This window comes from Nerophis ophidion, linkage group LG03, assembly GCF_033978795.1.
Source record: "Nerophis ophidion isolate RoL-2023_Sa linkage group LG03, RoL_Noph_v1.0, whole genome shotgun sequence".
In the NCBI taxonomy this organism is placed as follows: Eukaryota; Metazoa; Chordata; class Actinopteri; order Syngnathiformes; family Syngnathidae; genus Nerophis; species Nerophis ophidion.
In genome coordinates this window covers 85,236,952-85,255,227 of record NC_084613.1, presented here as the reverse complement: position 1 = coordinate 85,255,227, position 18,276 = coordinate 85,236,952, and the positions used below count along the sequence as shown (strand labels likewise).

General features: G+C 44.2%; 1 long non-coding RNA gene across 2 annotated transcripts in view; it reads left to right on the top strand.

The window, feature by feature from the left end:
• LOC133550155 (uncharacterized) overlaps positions 1-18,276 on the top strand; it is a 298,824-nt gene that overhangs the window by 26,508 nt on the left and 254,040 nt on the right. Inside the window, exon 2 of one of the 2 annotated variants that reach the window (XR_009806250.1) lies at positions 1,159-1,225. The exons of the other annotated variant lie outside the window; for it this stretch is intronic. This is a non-coding gene — a long non-coding RNA (uncharacterized LOC133550155). The remainder of the gene's footprint in view (positions 1-1,158; positions 1,226-18,276) is intronic. 2 annotated transcript variants of the gene reach the window in all.

The following is an 18,276-nucleotide window of genomic DNA, read 5'->3' as shown; positions in this document are numbered from 1 at the left end:
CTATGTAAAGCGCTTTGGGTCGCTAGAGAAGAGCGCTATATAAAATATAATTCACTTCATCTCTAGCGCCCTCTCTGTCTATCTGTGCTGGCCCTGCGATGAGGTGACGACTTGTCCAGGGTGTACCCCGCCTTCCGTCCAATTGTAGCTGAGATAGGCGCCAGCACCCCCCGCGACCCCAAAAGGGAATAAACAGTAGAAAATGGATGGATGGACTAGCGCCCTCTACCACCAGGAGGCGGGAGTCATTTAATGACTCATATTTGACACACGCAGCTACGGTATATTTATAAAACATAGCTGCTTACTGTTCTTTTTAGCATATTCAATAGCTTGGACCTTAAATCCTACTGAATAGCTCTTAATCTTCTTCCCTTCATGCGATTTCCGATGATTGAAATCAGCCGCCTCCATTTTGAAAATGACGACAGGGGAAGTGTCCCTCGTGACGTGACGAGTTTGACCCGGTGGAAATTCTAGACATGCGCTAATAAAAATAATATATTGCGAAACGAGTTTGACCCGGCAGTAATTCTAGACAGGTGCATACTATACGTATACCCGGCGGCAATACAAGGAAATACGGTATATCTGGATATTTTGCCTTAGCCTTGAATGAACACTTGATACATATAACCACAGCAGTATGATGATTCCATGTGTCTACATTAAAACATTATTCTTCATACTGCATTAATATATGCTACTTTTAAACTTTCATGCAGAGACGGAAATCACAACTAAGTCAATTGACCAAAAGTGTATTTATTAAACAGTTATTACTGAAAGCCACTACTAGCGACCACGCAGTCTGATAGTTTATATATCAATGATGAAATATTAACATTGCAACACATGCCAATACGGTCTTTTTAGTTTACTAAAGTGCAATTTTAAATTTCCCGGGAGTTTTTTCTTGAAAACGTCGTGTACGCTTGACGTCACGGGCTGTTAGGAATATGAGCGCTGCGCACACACACACAGCTAAAAGTCGTCTGCTTTAACCGCATAATTACACAGTATTCTGGACATCTGTGTTGCCGAATCCTTTGCAATTTGTTCAATTAATATTGGAGAAGTCAAAGTAGAAAAATGGAGTTGGGAAGCTGTAGCCTTTAGCCACACAAACACATGGTGATTCCTTGTTTAAAATTCCAGGAGGTGAAACTTTACTATGGATCGAAGAGGACATGGATCCCGACCGAATGTCAACCAGCAGGTTTCGGTGAGAAAATTGTGGTAAAAGGTCGCCTCTTACCGGATATCAGCTGAGCTTGTGCCGTCCGTACAGGCTGAATAAGTGTAGGTTATATGAGGCATAAATAAGCAACTGCTATGTTAACCTAACATATTATGGTAAGAGTCATTCAAATAACTATAACATATAGAACATGCTATACCTTTACCAAACTATCTCTCACTCCTAATCCATAAATCCCATGAAATCTTCTTCCTCGATGTTGCTTCTAAACAACTCTGCCAACTCCAAAAGGTATGCGCCGCTTCCTCTTGTCCTTTTCTGCTGCATATTTCACTACGTTTAGCTGGTAATCTGCAGTACATGATTTACTTTTCAACGCCATTTTTGTTCAGCCCTTCTCAGTTTTTATAAGTTACTGCCAACGGTGAAAGGATCCATTTTAATAGCTACAGGGAGGAGACCCTGCCCCAGGCGGATCGGTGCGGCGTCTTCAGTAATGCGGACGTTGTATCGATCCGTTGTGGTGAAGAAGGAGCTGAGCCGGAAGGCAAAGCTCTCAATTTACCGGTTGATCTACGTTCCCATCCTCACCTATGGTCATGAGCTTTGGGTCATGACCGAAAGGATAAGATCACGGGTACAAGCGGCCCAAATGAGTTTCCTCCGCCGGGTGGCTCTCCCTTAGAAATAGTGAAGTGAATTATATTTATATAGCGCTTTTCTCTAGTGACTCAAAGCGCTTTACATAGTGAAACCCAATATCTAAGTTACATTTAAACCAGTGTGGGTGGCACTGGGAGCATGTGGGTGAAGTGTCTTGCCCAAGGACACAACGGCAGTGACTAGGATGGCGGAAGCGGGAATCGAACCTGCAACCCTCAAGTTGCTGGCACGGCCACTCTACCAACCGAGCTATGCTATGTGGATCGGTTCGCAGCCGAGTGTGAAGCGACCGGAATGAGAATCGGCACCTCCAAGTCCGAGTGCGTGGTTCTCGCCCGGAAAAGGGTGGAGCGCCATCTCCGGGTTGGGGAGGAGACCCTGCCCCAAGTGGAGGAGTTCAAGTACCTAGGAGTTTTGTTCACGAGTGAGGGAAGAGTGGATGGTGAGATCGACAGGCGGATCGGTGCGGCGTCTTCAGTAATGCAGACGCTGTATCGATCCATTGTGGTGAAGAACGAGCTGAGCCGGAAGGCAAATCTCTCAATTTACCGGTCGATCTACGTTCCCATCCTCACCTATGGTCATGAGCTTTGGGTCATGACCTAAAGGATAAGATCACGGGTACAAGTGGCCGAAATGAGTTTCCTCCGCCGGGTGGCTCTCCCTTAGAGATAGTGAAGTGAATTATATTTATATAGCGCTTTTCTCTAGGTACTCGAAGCGCTTTACATAGTGAAACCCAATATCTAAGTTACATTTAAACCAGTGTGGGTGGCACTGGGAGCACGTGGGTGAAGTGTCTTGCCCAAGGACACAACGGCAGCGACTAGGATGGCGGAAGCGGGAATCGAACCTGCAACCCTCAAGTTGCTGGCAAGGCCACTCTACCAACCGAGCTATCCTATGTGGATCGGTTCGCAGCCGAGTGTGAAGCGACCGGAATGAGAATCGGCACCTCCAAGTCCGAGTGCGTGGTTCTCGCCCGGAAAATGGTGGAGCGCCATCTACGGGTTGGGTAGGAGACCCTGCCCCAAGTGGAGGAGTTCAAGTACCTCAGAGTCTTGTTCACAAGTGGGGGAAGAGTGGATCGTGAGGTCGACAGGCGGATCGGTGCGGCGTCTTCAGTAATGCGGACGCTGTATCGATCCGTTGTGGTGAAGAAGGAGCTGAGCCGGAAAGCAAAGCTCTCAATTTACCGGTCGATCTACGTTCCCATCCTCACCTATGGTCATGAGCTTTGGGTCATGACCGAAAGGACAAGATCACGGGTACGATCAGTGTCAGAGCTTGGTCCGCATGCCGGCAGTAAGTCCGACCCGTTTCCAATGAGGGTCGGACTCCGCCAAGGCTGCCCTTTATCACCGATTCTGTTCATAACTTTTATGGACAGAATTTCTAGGCGCAGTCAAGGCGTTGAGGGGTTCCGGTTTGGTGACCGCAGGATTAGGTCTCTGCTTTTTGCAGTTGGATGTGGTCCTGATGGCTTCATCTGGCCAGGATCTTCAGCCCTCACTGGATCGGTTCGCAGCCGAGTGTGAAGCGACTGAGATGAGAATCAGCACCTCCAAGTCTGAGTCCATGGTTCTCGCCGGAAAAGTGGAGGAGTTCAAGTACCTCGGAGTCTTGTTCACGAGTGAGGGAAGAGTGGATCGTGAGATCGACAGGCGGATCGGTGCGGCGTCTTCAGTAATGCGGACGTTGTATCGATCCGTTGTGGTGAAGATGGAGCTGAGCCGGAAGACAAAGCTCTCAATTTTGTAGTTGATCTACGTTCCCATCCTCACCTATGCTCGTGAGCTTTGGGTCTTGACCGAAAGGACAAGATCACGGGTACAACCGGGCGAAATGAGTTTCCTCCGCCGTGTGGCGGGTCTCTCCCTTAGAGATAGGGTGAGAAGCTCTGCCATCCGGGAGGAACTCAAAGTAAAGCCGCTGCTCCTCCACATGGAGAGGAGCCAGATGAGGTGGTTCGGGCATCTGGTCAGGATGCCACCAGAACGCCTCCCTAGGGAGGTGTTTCGGCACATCCTACCAGTAGGAGGCCACGGGGAAGACCCAGGACACGTTGGGAAGACTATGTCTCCCGGCTGGCCTGGGAACGCCTCAGGAGCTGGACGAAGTGGCTGGGGAGAGAGAAGACTGGGCTTCCTTGCTTAGGCTGTTGCCCCCACGACCCGACCTCGGATAAACAGGAGAAGATAGATTGATGGATGGAAAAATATTGGGCAATGTCCGGTGGGCCTTAATTTTCCCAGGTCTGGCCTAGTGATACTAATCGTGGGACGTTTTACCAATATTCCAATTGTAGTTACATCCCTGATAATTAGGTTCTTTCTTTATAATCACCTGCTTCCAAATAAGTCCTGGTTATGTAGGTAAAAGTCCCAGCTTTGACTACCACTAAACCAGCTGGCTATTAAACGGTTTAATCGTCACGTACACATTTATTTCCCACGCGGACTTACTGTAACGTTGCAGGACAGAAGAGTGAGGCCATAAACCGGTGCTTCCCCCGCGCTGGCCTAACGTTATTCAGTTAGCGCGCACTTTAACCCCCCAGGTTGAGGATGAAAGTGCCTCTTGCCGCCTTGTTGATCCAAACCAACGGCACGCTTTGATACGAAGAGTGTTTGACGGGGGTTTATGGCGGCAGATGTGAATTGCCGAAGGCTGTTAAAGGACGGAAATGAATAAATAAAAAAGCACTCCCAACACTTGTTTGGACAGATAAGGGAAGGGCGGGACGACGGAATAGTTGTGCTTTTTTTTTTTTTTATTGTTTACATGCTCGCCGCCTTCCTTCTGGGCCTGAGAAAGAGGTCCTAAACACACAAAGGTAGGCCAGCAAGCTAGCTACTCTTGAAGGGGAACATTATCGCAATTTCAAAAGGGTTAAAAACAATAAAAATCAGTTCCCATTTTACACCTCCCGGAATATCCCTAAAAAAAGCTTTAAAATGCCTTATTTTCGCTGTCTTCGAAACCACTATCCAATTCCCTGTGACGTCATACAGGGCTGCCAATACAAACAAACATGGCGGTTACCACAGCAAGATATAGCGACATTAGCTCGGATTCAGACTCGGATTTCAGCGGCTTAAGCGATTCAACAGATTACGCATGTATTGAAACAGATGGTCGGAGTATGGAGGCAGATAGCGAAAACGAAATTGAAGAAGAAACTGAAGCTATTGACGCTATTCGGCCATAGCATGGGTGTACCTAATGAAGTGGCCCATAGCATGGCTGCCTTATTAGCATCGCCGGTAAAATGTGCGGACCAAACGATCAGGACTTTCGCATCTTGTGACACTGGAGCAACTTAAATCCGTCGATTGGTAAGTGTTTGTTTCGCATTAAATGTGGGTATCTAGTTTCAAATGTACATACGGCTAGCGTAAATAGCATGTTAGCATTGATTAGCGTAGCATGTTAGCATCGATTAGCGTAGCATGTTAGCATCGATTAGCTGGCAGTCATGCTGCAACCAAATATGTGTGATTAGCACATAAGTCAACAACATCAACAAAACTCACCTTTGTGATTTAGTTGACTTAATCGTTGCAAATGCATCTGCAGGTTATCCATACATCTCTGTGCCATGTCTGTCTTAGCATCGCCGGTCAAAGTTCTTGATTTTCGCTATTTGCGATGGGACTATCCATTTCCCTGTGACGTCATACAGGGCTGCCAATACAAACAACATGGCGGTTACCACAGCAAGATATGGCGACATTAGCTCGGATTCAGACTCGAATTTCAGCGGTTTAAGCGATTCAACAGATTACGCATGTATTGAAACAGATGGTCGGAGTATGGAGGCAGATAGCGAAAACGAAATTGAAGCTATTGAGCGAATAGCTATTGACGCTATTCGGTCATAGCGTGGGTGTACCTAATGAAGTGGCCCATAGCATGGCTGCCTTATTAGCATCGCCGGTAAAATGTGCGGACCAAACGATCAGGACTTTCGCATCTTGTGACACTGGAGCAACTTAAATCCGTCGATTGGTAAGTGTTTGTTTCGCATTAAATGTGGGTATCTAGTTTCGAATGTACATACAGCTAGCGTAAATAGCATGTTAGCATCGATTAGCGTAGCATGTTAGCATCGATTAGCTGGCAGTCATGCCGTGACCAAATATGTCTGATTAGCACATAAGTCAACAACATCAACAAAACTCACCTTTGTGATTTCGTTGACTTAATCGTTGCAAATGCATCTGCAGGTTATCCATACATCTCTGTGCCATGTCTGTCTTAGCATCGCCGGTCAAAGTTCTTGATTTTCGCTATTTGCGATGCGACTGTCCATTTCCCTGTGACGTCATACAGGGCTGCCAATACAAACAACATGGCGGTTACCACAGCAAGATATAGCGACATTAGCTCGGAGTCAGACTCGGATTTCAGCGGCTTAAGCGATTCAACAGATTACGCATGTATTGAAACAGATGGTCGGAGTATGGAGGCAGATAGCGAAAACGAAATTGAAGAAGCTATTGAGCGAATAGCTATTGACGCTATTCGCCCATAGCATGGGTGTACCTAATGAAGTGGCCCATAGCACGGCTGCCTTATTAGCATCGCCGGTAAAACGTGCGGACCAAACGATCAGGACTTTCGCATCTTGTGACACGGGAGCGACTTAAATCCGTCGATTGGTAAGTGTTTGTTTCGCATTAAATGTGGGTACCTAGTTTCGAATGTACATACAGCTAGCGTAAATAGCATGTTAGCATCGATTAGCGTAGCATGTTAGCATCGATTAGCATAGCATGTTAGCATCGATTAGCTGGCAGTCATGCTGCAACCAAATATGTGTGATTAGCACATAAGTCAAAAACATCAACAAAACTCACCTTTGTGATTTAGTTGACTTAATGGTTGCAAATGCATCTGCAGGTTATCCATACATCTCGGTGCCATGTCTGTCTTAGCATCGCCGGTCAAAGTTCTTGATTTTCGCTATTTGCGATGGGACTATCCATTTCCCTGTGACGTCATACAGGGCTGCCAATACAAACAACATGGCGGTTACCACAGCAAGATATAGCGACATTAGCTCGGATTCAGACTCGGATTTCAGCGGCTTAAGCGATTCAACAGATTACGCATGTATTGAAACAGATGGTGGGAGTATGGAGGCAGATAGCGAAAACAAAATTGAAGAAGAAACTGAAGCTATTGACGCTATTCGGCCATAGTGTGGGTGTACCTAATGAAGTGGCCCACAGCATGGCTGCTTTATTAGCATCGCCGGTAAAATGTGCGGACCAAACGATCAGGACTTTCGCATCTTGTGACACTGGAGCAACTTAAATCCGTCGATTGGTAAGTGTTTGTTTCGCATTAAATGTGGGTATCTAGTTTCAAATGTACATACGGCTAGCGTAAATAGCATGTTAGCATCGATTAGCGTAGCGTGTTAGCATCGATTAGCTGGCAGTCATGCTGCGACCAAATATGTGTGATTAGCACATAAGTCAACAACATCCACAAAACTCACCTTTGTGATTTCGTTGACTTAATGGTTGCAAATGCATCTGCAGGTTATCCATACATCTCTGTGCCATGTCTGTCTTAGCATCGCCGGTCAAATGTGAAGACACTCTGGTACATTCAATGGGGGTCTGGCGGCAGATTTCTTGCCAGTGGTGCAACTTGAATCCCTCCCTGTTAGTGTTGTTACACCCTCCGACAACACACCCACGAGGCATGATGTCTCCAAGGTTCCAAAAAATAGTGGAAAAAAACGGAAAATAACAGAGCTGAGACCCGGTGTTTGTAATGTGAAAATGAAAATGGCGGGTGTGTTACCTCGGTGACGTCACGTTCTGACGTTATCGCTAAAAGACCGATAAACAGAAAGGCGTTTAATTTGCCAAAATTCACCCATTTAGAGTTTGGAAATCGGTTAAAAAAATACATGGTCTTTTTTCTGCAACATCAAGGTATATATTGACGCTTGCATAGGTTTGGTGATAATGTTCCCCTTTAACATCCACCTTAATGATGGGCGTAGTGCGCCCAGTTTTTAAATGCGTACTTAAATGAGATGTTCTTATTCAAACGGGGATAGCAGGTCCATTCTATGTGTCACACTTGATCATTTCGCCATATTGCCATATTTTTGCTGAAAGGATTTAGTAGAGAACATCCACGATAAAGTTCGCAACTTTTGGTCGCTAATAAAAAAGCCTTGCCTGTACCGGAAGTAGCAGACGATGACGTCACCAGTGTGAGGGCTCCTCACGTCCTCACTTTGTTTATAATGGGAGCCTCCAACAAATAGAGCTATTCGGACCGAGAAAACGACAATTTCCTCATTAATTTGAGCGAGCATGAAAGATTCGTGGCTGAGGATAGTGAGAGTGAAGGACTTGGAAAAAATAAAAAATAGAATAAAATAAAAAGCGACGGCTCAGTGTGAGCGTTTCAGATGTAATTAGACACATTTACTAGGATAATTCTGCTTATTGTTTTAATAGTGTTTTAGTGAGATTGTAAAGACATACCTCGAGGTCGGATGGCTGCGGTGAACACGAAGTGTCTCAGAGAGGAGCCGAGCTCACAGCTGCCTTTTTGACAGCTGCTGCAGGAGGACGAACAATCTACTGATGTCTCCGGTAAGATTTATATCACACTTTTCCCATCCAAAATCATGCTGGTCGACGTAGAGAAAACATGTTCACTTGACCGCTCTGTGTTAAAGCTTCACAACAAACAAAGAAACACCGGCTGTGTTTCGGTTGCTAAAAGCAGCTGCAATCCACCGCTTTCCACCAACAGCATTCTTCTTTGACGTCTCCATTATTAATTGAACAAATTGCAAAAGATTCAGCAACACAGATGTCCAAATTACTGTGTAATTATGCGATGAAAAGAGACGACTTTTAGCCGTAAGTGGTGCTGGGCTAATATGTCCCCTCCAACCAATAACCTCACAAGCACGCGTCATCATTCCACGACGTTTTCAACAAGAAACTCCGCGGGAAATTTAAAATTGCAATTTAGTAAACTTAAAAAGGCCGTATTGGCATGTGTTGCAATGTTAATATTTCATCAAACTATCAGACTACGTGGTCGATAGTAGTGGCTTTCAGTAAGTCTTTAACATTGCAACACATGCCAATACGGCCTTTTATAGTTTAATATATTGCAATTTTAAATTTCCCGCGAAGTGTCCTGTGCATGTGACGTCACCGGTTGTAGCGGACATGTTGTTCCAGCTCTGAGCCAAGCTATAAGTAGTCTGCTTTAATCGCATAATTACAAAGTATTCTGGACATCCGTGTTGCTGAATCTTTTGCAATTTGTTCAATTAATAATGGAGACGTCAAAGAAGAAAGATGTAGGTGGGAAGCGGTGTATTGCGGCTGTCTTTAGCAACACAAACACAGCCGGTGTTTCCTTGTTTAAAATTCCCGAAGGTGAAGTGAAGTGAAGTATATTTAGGGACGGCGTGGCGCAGTGGGAGAGTGGCCGTGCGCAACCCGAGGGTCCCTGGTTCGAATCCCACCTAGTACCAACTTCGTCACGTCCGTTGTGTCCTGAGCAAGACACTTCACCCTTGCTCCTGATGGGTAATGGTTGGCGCCTTGCATGGCAGCTCCCTCCATCAGTGTGTGAATGTGTGTGTGAATGGGTAAATGTGGAAGTAGTGTCAAAGCGCTTTGAGTACCTTGAAGGTAGAAAAGCGCTATACAAGTACAACCCATTTATTTATTTATTTATTTACCCATTTATTTATATAGCGCTTTTCTCAAGTGACTCAAAGCACTTTACATAGTGACACTCAATATCTAAGTTACATTCAAACCAGTGTGGGTGGCACTGGGAGCGGGTGGGTAAAGTGTCTTGCCCAAGGACACAACGGCAGTGACTAGGATGGCACAAGCGGGAATCGAACCTGCAACCCTCAAGTTGCTGGCACGGCCACTCTACCAACCGAGCTATGCTGCCCCAAAGTGAAGCTTTACTTTGGAACAGAGCGGTCAAGCGAACATGGTTCTCGACCACATGTCGACCGGCAGGTTTCGGTGAGAAAATTGTGGTAATAAGTCGGCTCTTACCATAGACATGAGCGGAGCTTGCGTCCTTCTGCAGCTGCGGACTATTACCTCCTCCCACCGGAGACACTGGCGGTCACCACACCCGTCTGACTTTCAGGTACCATATAATCTCACTAAAACACTAGTAACACAATAAGCAGATAAGGGATTTTCCAGAATTAACTAAGTAAATCAATCAATGTTTATTTATATAGCCCTAAATCACCAATGTCTCAAAGGACTGTACAAACCATTAAGACTACGACATCCTCGGAAGAACGCACATAAGGGCAAGGAAAACTCACACCCAGTGTGTGTCTAATAACATCTGAATCGCTCTCACTGCCCACACCTTTTTTTTTTTTTTCATAGTTCTTCACTCTCACTTCCCCTCATCCACCAATCTTTCATCCTCGCTCAAATTAATGGTGAAATTGTCGCTTTCTCGGTCCGAATCGCTCTAGCTGCGGGTGGCCATGATCGTAAACAATTTTCAGATGCGGTAAAGGCAAGGCTTTTTGATTAGCGACCAAAAGTTGTGAAGTTCTCTACTAAATCCTTTCAGCAAAAATATGGCGAAATGATCAAGTATGACACATAGAATGGAGCTGCTATCCACGTTTGATTAAGAAAATCTCATTTCGGTAGGACTTTAAAAAAAGAAAAAAAGACCAAAATGAATTCCTTTTTTTTTTTTTTCATAGTTCATCACTCTCACTTTCCTCATCCACGAATCTTTCATCCTCGCTCAAATTAATGGGGAAATCGTCGCTTTCTCGGTCCGAATCGCTCTAGCTGCTGGTGGCCATGATTGTAAACAATGTTCAGATGTGAGGAGCTCCACAACCCGTGACATCACGCGCACATCGTCTGCTACTTCCTGTACAGGCAAGGCTTTTTTATTAGCGACCAAAAGTTGTGAACTTTATCGTGGATGTTCTTTACTAAATCCTTTCAGCAAAAATATGGCAATATCTCGAAATGATCAAGTATGACACATAGAATGGACCTGCTATCCACGTTTGAGCAAACAACCTCAAAGTGCCACAGTGTAAAAAATAGTAATAATAAAAATGAATAAAATATAAAACTAGAAACAGCCCAAAGGCTACAACCAGCATGCATGTCTATAGAAAGGCTTTTTCAAAAAAGATGGGTTGTTATTTTTTTTTTTTCCATAGTTCGTCACTCTCACTTTCCTCATCCACGAATCTTTCATCCTCGCTCAAATTAATGGGGAAATCGTCGCTTTCTCGGTCCGAATCGCTCTAGCTGCTGGTGGCCATGATTGTAAACAATGTTCAGAAGTGAGGAGCTACACAACCCGTGACATCAAATTAATGGGGAAATCGTCGCTTTCTCGGTCCGAATCGCTCTAGCTGCTGGTGGCCATGATTGTAAACAATGTTCAGATGTGAGGAGCTCCACAACCCGTGACATCACGCGCACATCGTCTGCTACTTCCGGTACAGGCAATGCTTTTTTATTAGCGACCAAAAGTTGCGAACTTTATCGTGGATGTTCTCTACTAAATCCTTTCAGCAAAAATATGGCGAAATGATCAAGTATGACACATAGAATGGACCCCGTTTTAATAATAAAATCTCATCAGTAGGCCTTTAAGTGTGGTTTTGACGGTCGGGAAATCCCCCGGTCGCTAATCAAAACTTGATTAATCGTCTTCTCCCTGGTTGCTTTTAGGCGCGCCGCGCCCAGTTTCACAACAACAGGCCAAACCAAAACAAAAGCGTAATTGCCCGTCAATTATGGCAGACGCACACCCTAATAACCTGTGCGAAAGCACAACCGCGCGTCCTATTTAATGAATCCAGAGTGACGCATTCGTCTAATTGGCCCATTTTCTTGTAACACGGGTGCGTTTTATTTACTTGGATGCTAGTTGATGAAAACACAATGACTCACCTGGAATCCAACTTTATCAAGTTGAAAAAGTTATTCGGGTGTTGCCGTTTTGTGGTCAATCGTGCGGAATATGTACTGTACTGGTTAGCGCCTTGCATGGCAGCTCCCCCCATCAGTGAGTGAATTTATACTGTCAAAGCGCTCCTTAAAAAGGGGTAGAAAATATTTATACAAGTACACCTATTTACCATTTTACAAATCTACTAATAAAAGTTTCAATCGGATCAAACAGAATTAAACATCATTGAGGTGGCGAAGTATCCTGTTGAAAACGTTGCGGTATGATGACATCACGGATTGTAGCCGACATTTTCTTCCAGGACCGATCCTAGCTGTAAGTCGTCTGCTTTACTCGCATAATTACACGGTATTCTGGACTTCTGTGTTGCTGAATCTTTTGCAATTTGTTCAATTAATAATGGAGACGTCAAAGAAGAACGATGTAGGTGGGAAGCGGTGTATTGCAGCTGTCTTTAGCAACACAAACACAGCCGGTGTTTCCTTGTTTAAAATTCCCGAAGGTGAAGCTTTACTATGGAACAGAGCGGTCAAGCGAACATGGTTCTCGACCACACGTCAACCGGCAGGTTTCGGTGAGAAAATTGTGGTAATAAGTCGGCTCTTACCGTAGACATGAGCGGCAGTCTGATCGTTTATATATCAATGATGAAATATTAACATTGCAACACATGCCAATACGGCCGCTTTAGTTTACTAAACTGCAATTTTAAATTTTGCGCTGAAATATCCTGCTGAAACGTCTCGGTATGATGAGACGTGCGCGTGACGTCACGGATTGTAGCGGACATTTTGTTCCAGGCTCGATCCTAGCTATAAGTCATCTGCTTTAATGGCATAATTACACAGTATTCTGGACATCTGTGTTGCTGAATCTTTTGCAATTTGTTCAATTAATAATGGAGACATCAAAGAAGAAAGATGTAGGTGGGAAGCGGTGTATTGCAGCCGTCTTTAGCAACACAAACACAGCCGGTGTTTCCTTGTTTAAAATTCCCGAAGGTGAAGCTTTACTATGGAACAGAGCGGTCAAGCGAACATGGTTCTCGACCACACGTCAACCGGCAAGTTTCGGTGAGAAAATTATGGTAATAAGTCGGCTCTTACCGTAGACATGAGCGGCAGTCTGATAGTTTATATATCAATGATGAAATATTAACATAGCAACACATGCCAATACGGCCGCTTTAGTTTACTAAATTGCAATTTTAAATTTTGCGCCGAAATATCCTGCTGAAACGTCTCGGTATGATGAGACGTGCGCGTGACATCACGGATTGTAGCAGACAATTTGTTCCAGGCCCGATCCTAGCTATGAGTCGTCTGCTTTAATCGCATAATTACACAGTATTCTGGACATCTGTGTTGCGGATCTTTTGCAATTTGTTAAATTAATAATGGAGACGTCAAAGAAGAAAGATGTAGGCGGGAAGCGGTGTATTGCAGCTGTCTTTAGCAACACAAACACAGCCGGTGTTTCCTTGTTTAAAATTCCCGAAGGTGAAGCTTTACTATGGAACAGAGCGGTCAAGCGGACATGGTTCTCGACCACACGTCAACCGGCAGGTTTCGGTGAGAAAATTGTGGTAATAAGTCGGCTCTTACCGTAGACATGAGCGGCAGTCTGATCGTTTATATGTCAATGATGAAATATTAACATTGCAACACATGCCAATACGGCCGCTTTAGTTGACTAAATTGCAATTTTAAATTTTGTGCCGAAATATCCTGCTGAAACGTCTCGGTATGATGAGACGTGCGCGTGATGTCACGGATTGTAGCGGACATTTTTTTCCAGGCTCGATCCTAGCTATGAGTCGTCTGCTTTAATCGCATAATTACACGGTATTCCGGACATCTGTGTTGCTGAATCTTTTGCAATTTGTTCAATTAATAATGGAGACGTCAAAGAAGAAAGATGTAGGTGGGAAGCGGTGTATTGCGGCTGTCTTTAGCAACACAAACACAGCCGGTGTTTCCTTGTTTAAAATTCCCGAAGGTGAAGCTTTACTATGGATCAGAGCGGTCAAGCGAACATGGTTCTCGAACACATGTCAACCGGCAGGTTTCGGTGAGAAAATTGTGGTAATAAGTCGGCTCTTACCGAAGACATGAGCGGCAGTCTGATAGTTTATATATCAATGATGAAATATTAACATTGCAACACATGCCAATACGGCCGCTTTAGTTTACTAAATTGCAATTTTAAATTTTGCGCCGAAATATCCTGCTGAAACGTCTCGGTATGATGAGACGTGCGCGTGACGTCACGGATTGTAGCCGACATTTTCTTCCAGGCCCGATCCTAGCTATGAGTCGTCTGCTTTAATCGCATAATTACACAGTATTCTGGACATCTGTGTTGCGGAATCTTTTGCAATTTGTTCAATTAATAATGGAGACGTCAAAGAAGAAAGATGTAGGCGGGAAGCGGTGTATTGCAGCCGCCTTTAGCAACACAAACACAGCCGGTGTTTCCTTGTTTAAAATTCCCGAAGGTGAAGCTTTACTATGGAACAGAGCGGTCAAGCGAACATGGTTCTCGACCACATGTCAACCGGCAGGTTTCGGTGAGAAAATTGTGGTAATAAGTCGGCTCTTACCGAAGACATGAGCGGCAGTCTGATAGTTTATATATCAATGATGAAATATTAACATTGCAACACATGCCCATACGGCCGCTTTAGTTTACTAAATTGCAATTTTAAATTTTGCGCCGAAATATCGTGCTGAAATGTCTCGGTATGATGAGACGTGCGCGTGATGTCACACATTGTAGAGGACATTTTGTTCCAGCATCTTTCCCAGCTATAAGTCGTCTGTTTTCATCGCAAAGTTCCACAGTATTCTGGACATCTGTGTTGCTGAAATCTTTTGCAATTTGTTCAATTAATAATGGAGACGTCAAAGAAGAAAGATGTAGGCGGGAAGCGGTGTATTGCGGCCGACTTTAGCAACACAAACACAGCCGGTGTTTCCTTGTTTACATTCCCGAAAGATGACGGTGAAGCTTTATAATAATAATAATATCCATCCATCCATCCATTTCCTACCGCTTATTCCCTTTTGGGGTCGCGGGGGGTGCTGGCGCTTATCTCAGCTACAATCGGGCGGAAGGCGGGGTACACCCTGAACAAGTCGCCACCTCATCGCAGGGCCAACACAGAATAATAATAATAATAATAGATTTTATTTGTAAAAAGCACTTTACGTTGAGCAAACAACCTCAAAGTGCCACAGTGTAAAAAATAGTAATAATAAAAATAAATAAAATATAAAACTAGAAACAGCCCAAAGGCTACAACCAGCATGCATGTCTATAGAAAGGCTTTTTTTTTTTTTTTAAAAGATGGTTTTTTAAGCCTTTTTTAAAAGCATCCATAGTCTGAGGTGCCCTCAGGTGGTCAGGGAGAGCGTTCCACAGACTGGGAGCAGCAGAGCAGAAAGCCTGGCTGATTGACACCAGGTGTGGCCAGGTGCCAATCAGCCCCAGCTGAGGGTTACACAGCACTCAGGGAGACAAACAGGAAACAGAACCAAAATAAGAGTGCTGACAGGAACTAAAGACAAACGCAGAGGAAAAACTAAGACATAGACCAAAACTGTCAGGGACAAGCCTGACAACAGTCTTGGTAAAACGGAGGTGACCCCAGGATGCAGAGACAGGAGACAGGGTGGAATTACAAAAAACGAAAACGTTTAATTAGACAAAAATGGGACAACTAAGGGCGATGTGGCAGAAACGCACACCATGAAATCTGTACGAAAAATGATTCCTCAGCGGTCGGCAGGAACAGGGCAAGAGTCCAACAAAAACTTTGCTTTTTACTTCAGGGGGACTAGGGGATAAACACACAGGAGGTTAGGGAATTCAGGACAAAGGAGCGAAAACATACCAGGTTTAATGAATCGTGGCACCCACCTGTTCCCAATTAGCCCGTTCACCTGTGGGATGTTCCACATAAGTGTTTGATGAGCATTCCTCAACTTTTTTTTTTTTTATATCCAATCGTGGCACCCACCTGTTCCCAATTAGCCCGTTCACCTGTGGGATGTTCCACATAAGTGTTTGATGAGCATTCCTCAACTTTTTTTTTTTTTTTTTTATATCCAATCGTGGCACCCACCTGTTCCCAATTAGCCCGTTCACCTGTGGGATGTTCCACATAAGTGTTTGATGAGCATTCCTCAACTTTTTTTTTTTTTTATCCAATCGTGGCACCCAACTGTTCCCAATTGGCCCGTTCACCTGTGGGATGTTCCACATAAGTGTTTGATGAGCATTCCTCAACTTTTTTTTTTTTTTTTTTTCATCCAATCGTGGCACCCACCTGTTCCCAATTAGCCTGTTCACCTGTGGGATGTTCCACATAAGTGTTTGATGAGCATTCCTCAACTTTTTTTTTTTTTTATCCAATCGTGGCACCCACCTGTTCCCAATTAGCCCGTTCACCTGTGGGATGTTCCACATAAGTGTTTGATGAGCATTCCTCAACTTTTTTTTTTTTTTTTATCCAATCGTGGCACCCACCTGTTCCCAATTAGCCCGTTCACCTGTGGGATGTTGCACATAAGTGTTTGATGAGCATTCCTCAATTATTTTTTTTTTAATCCAATCGTGGCACCCACCTGTTCCCAATTAGCCCGTTCACCTGTGGGATGTTCCACATAAGTGTTTGATGAGCCTTCCTCAACTTTTTTTTTTTTTTTATCCAATCGTGGCAGCCACCTGTTCCCAATTAGCCCGTTCACCTGTGGGATGTTCCACATAAGTGATGAGCATTCCTTAACTTTTTTTTTTTTTTTTATCCAATCGTGGCACCCACCTGTTCCCAATTAGCCCGTTCACCTGTGGGATGTTCCACATAAGTGCTTGATGAGCATTCCTCAACTTTTTTTTTTTTTTTTATCCAATCGTGGCACCCACCTGTTCCCAATTAGCCCGTTCACCTGTGGGATGTTCCACATAAGTGTTTGATGAGCATTCCTCAACTTTTTTTTTTTTTATATCCAATCGTGGCACCCACCTGTTCCCAATTAGCCCGTTCACCTGTGGGATGTTCCACATAAGTGTTTGATGAGCATTCCTCAACTTTTTTTTTTTTTTTTTTCATCCAATCGTGGCACCCACCTGTTCCCAATTAGCCTGTTCACCTGTGGGATGTTCCACATAAGTGTTTGATGAGCATTCCTCAACTTTTTTTTTTTTTTATCCAATCGTGGCACCCACCTGTTCCCAATTAGCCCGTTCACCTGTGGGATGTTCCACATAAGTGTTTGATGAGCATTCCTCAACTTTTTTTTTTTTTTTTATCCAATCGTGGCACCCACCTGTTCCCAATTAGCCCGTTCACCTGTGGGATGTTGCACATAAGTGTTTGATGAGCATTCCTCAATTTTTTTTTTTTTAATCCAATCGTGGCACCCACCTGTTCCCAATTAGCCCGTTCACCTGTGGGATGTTCCACATAAGTGTTTGATGAGCCTTCCTCAACTTTTTTTTTTTTTTTATCCAATCGTGGCAGCCACCTGTTACCAATTAGCCCGTTCACCTGTGGGATGTTCCACATAAGTGATGAGCATTCCTCAACTTTTTTTTTTTTTTTATCCAATCGTGGCACCCACCTGTTCCCAATTAGCCCGTTCACCTGTGGGATGTTCCACATAAGTGCTTGATGAGCATTCCTCTACTTTTTTTTTTTTTTTTATCCAATCGTGGCACCCACCCGTTCCCAATTAGCCTGTTCACCTGTGGGATGTTCCACATAAGCGTTTGATGAGCATTCCTCAACTTTTTTCTTTTTTTTTTTATCCAATCGTGGCATCCACCTGTTCCCAATTAGCCCGTTCACCTGTGGGATGTTCCACATAAGTGTTTGATGAGCATTCCTCAACTTTTTTTTTTTTATCCAATCGTAGCACCCACCTGTTCCCAATTAGCCCGTTCACCTGTGGGATGTTCCACATAAGTGTTTGATGAGCGTTCCACAACTTTTTTTTTTTTTTTATCCAATCGTGGCACCCACCTCTTCCTAATTAGCCCGTTCACCTGTGGGATGTTCCACATAAGCGTTTGATGAGCATTCCTCAACTTTTTTTTTTTTTTAATCCAATCGTGGCACCCGCCTGTTCCCAATTAGCCCGTTCACCTGTGGGATGTTCCACATAAGCGTTTGATGAGCATTCCTCAACTTTTTTTTTTTTTTTTTTTATATCCAATCGTGGCACCCACCTGTTCCCAATTAGCCCGTTCACCTGTGGGATGTTCCACATAAGTGTTTGATGAGCATTCCTCAACTTTTTTTTTTTTTATATCCAATCGTGGCACCCACCTGTTCCCAATTAGCCCGTTCACCTGTGGGATGTTCCACATAAGTGTTTGATGAGCATTCCTCAACTTTTTTTTTTTTTTATCCA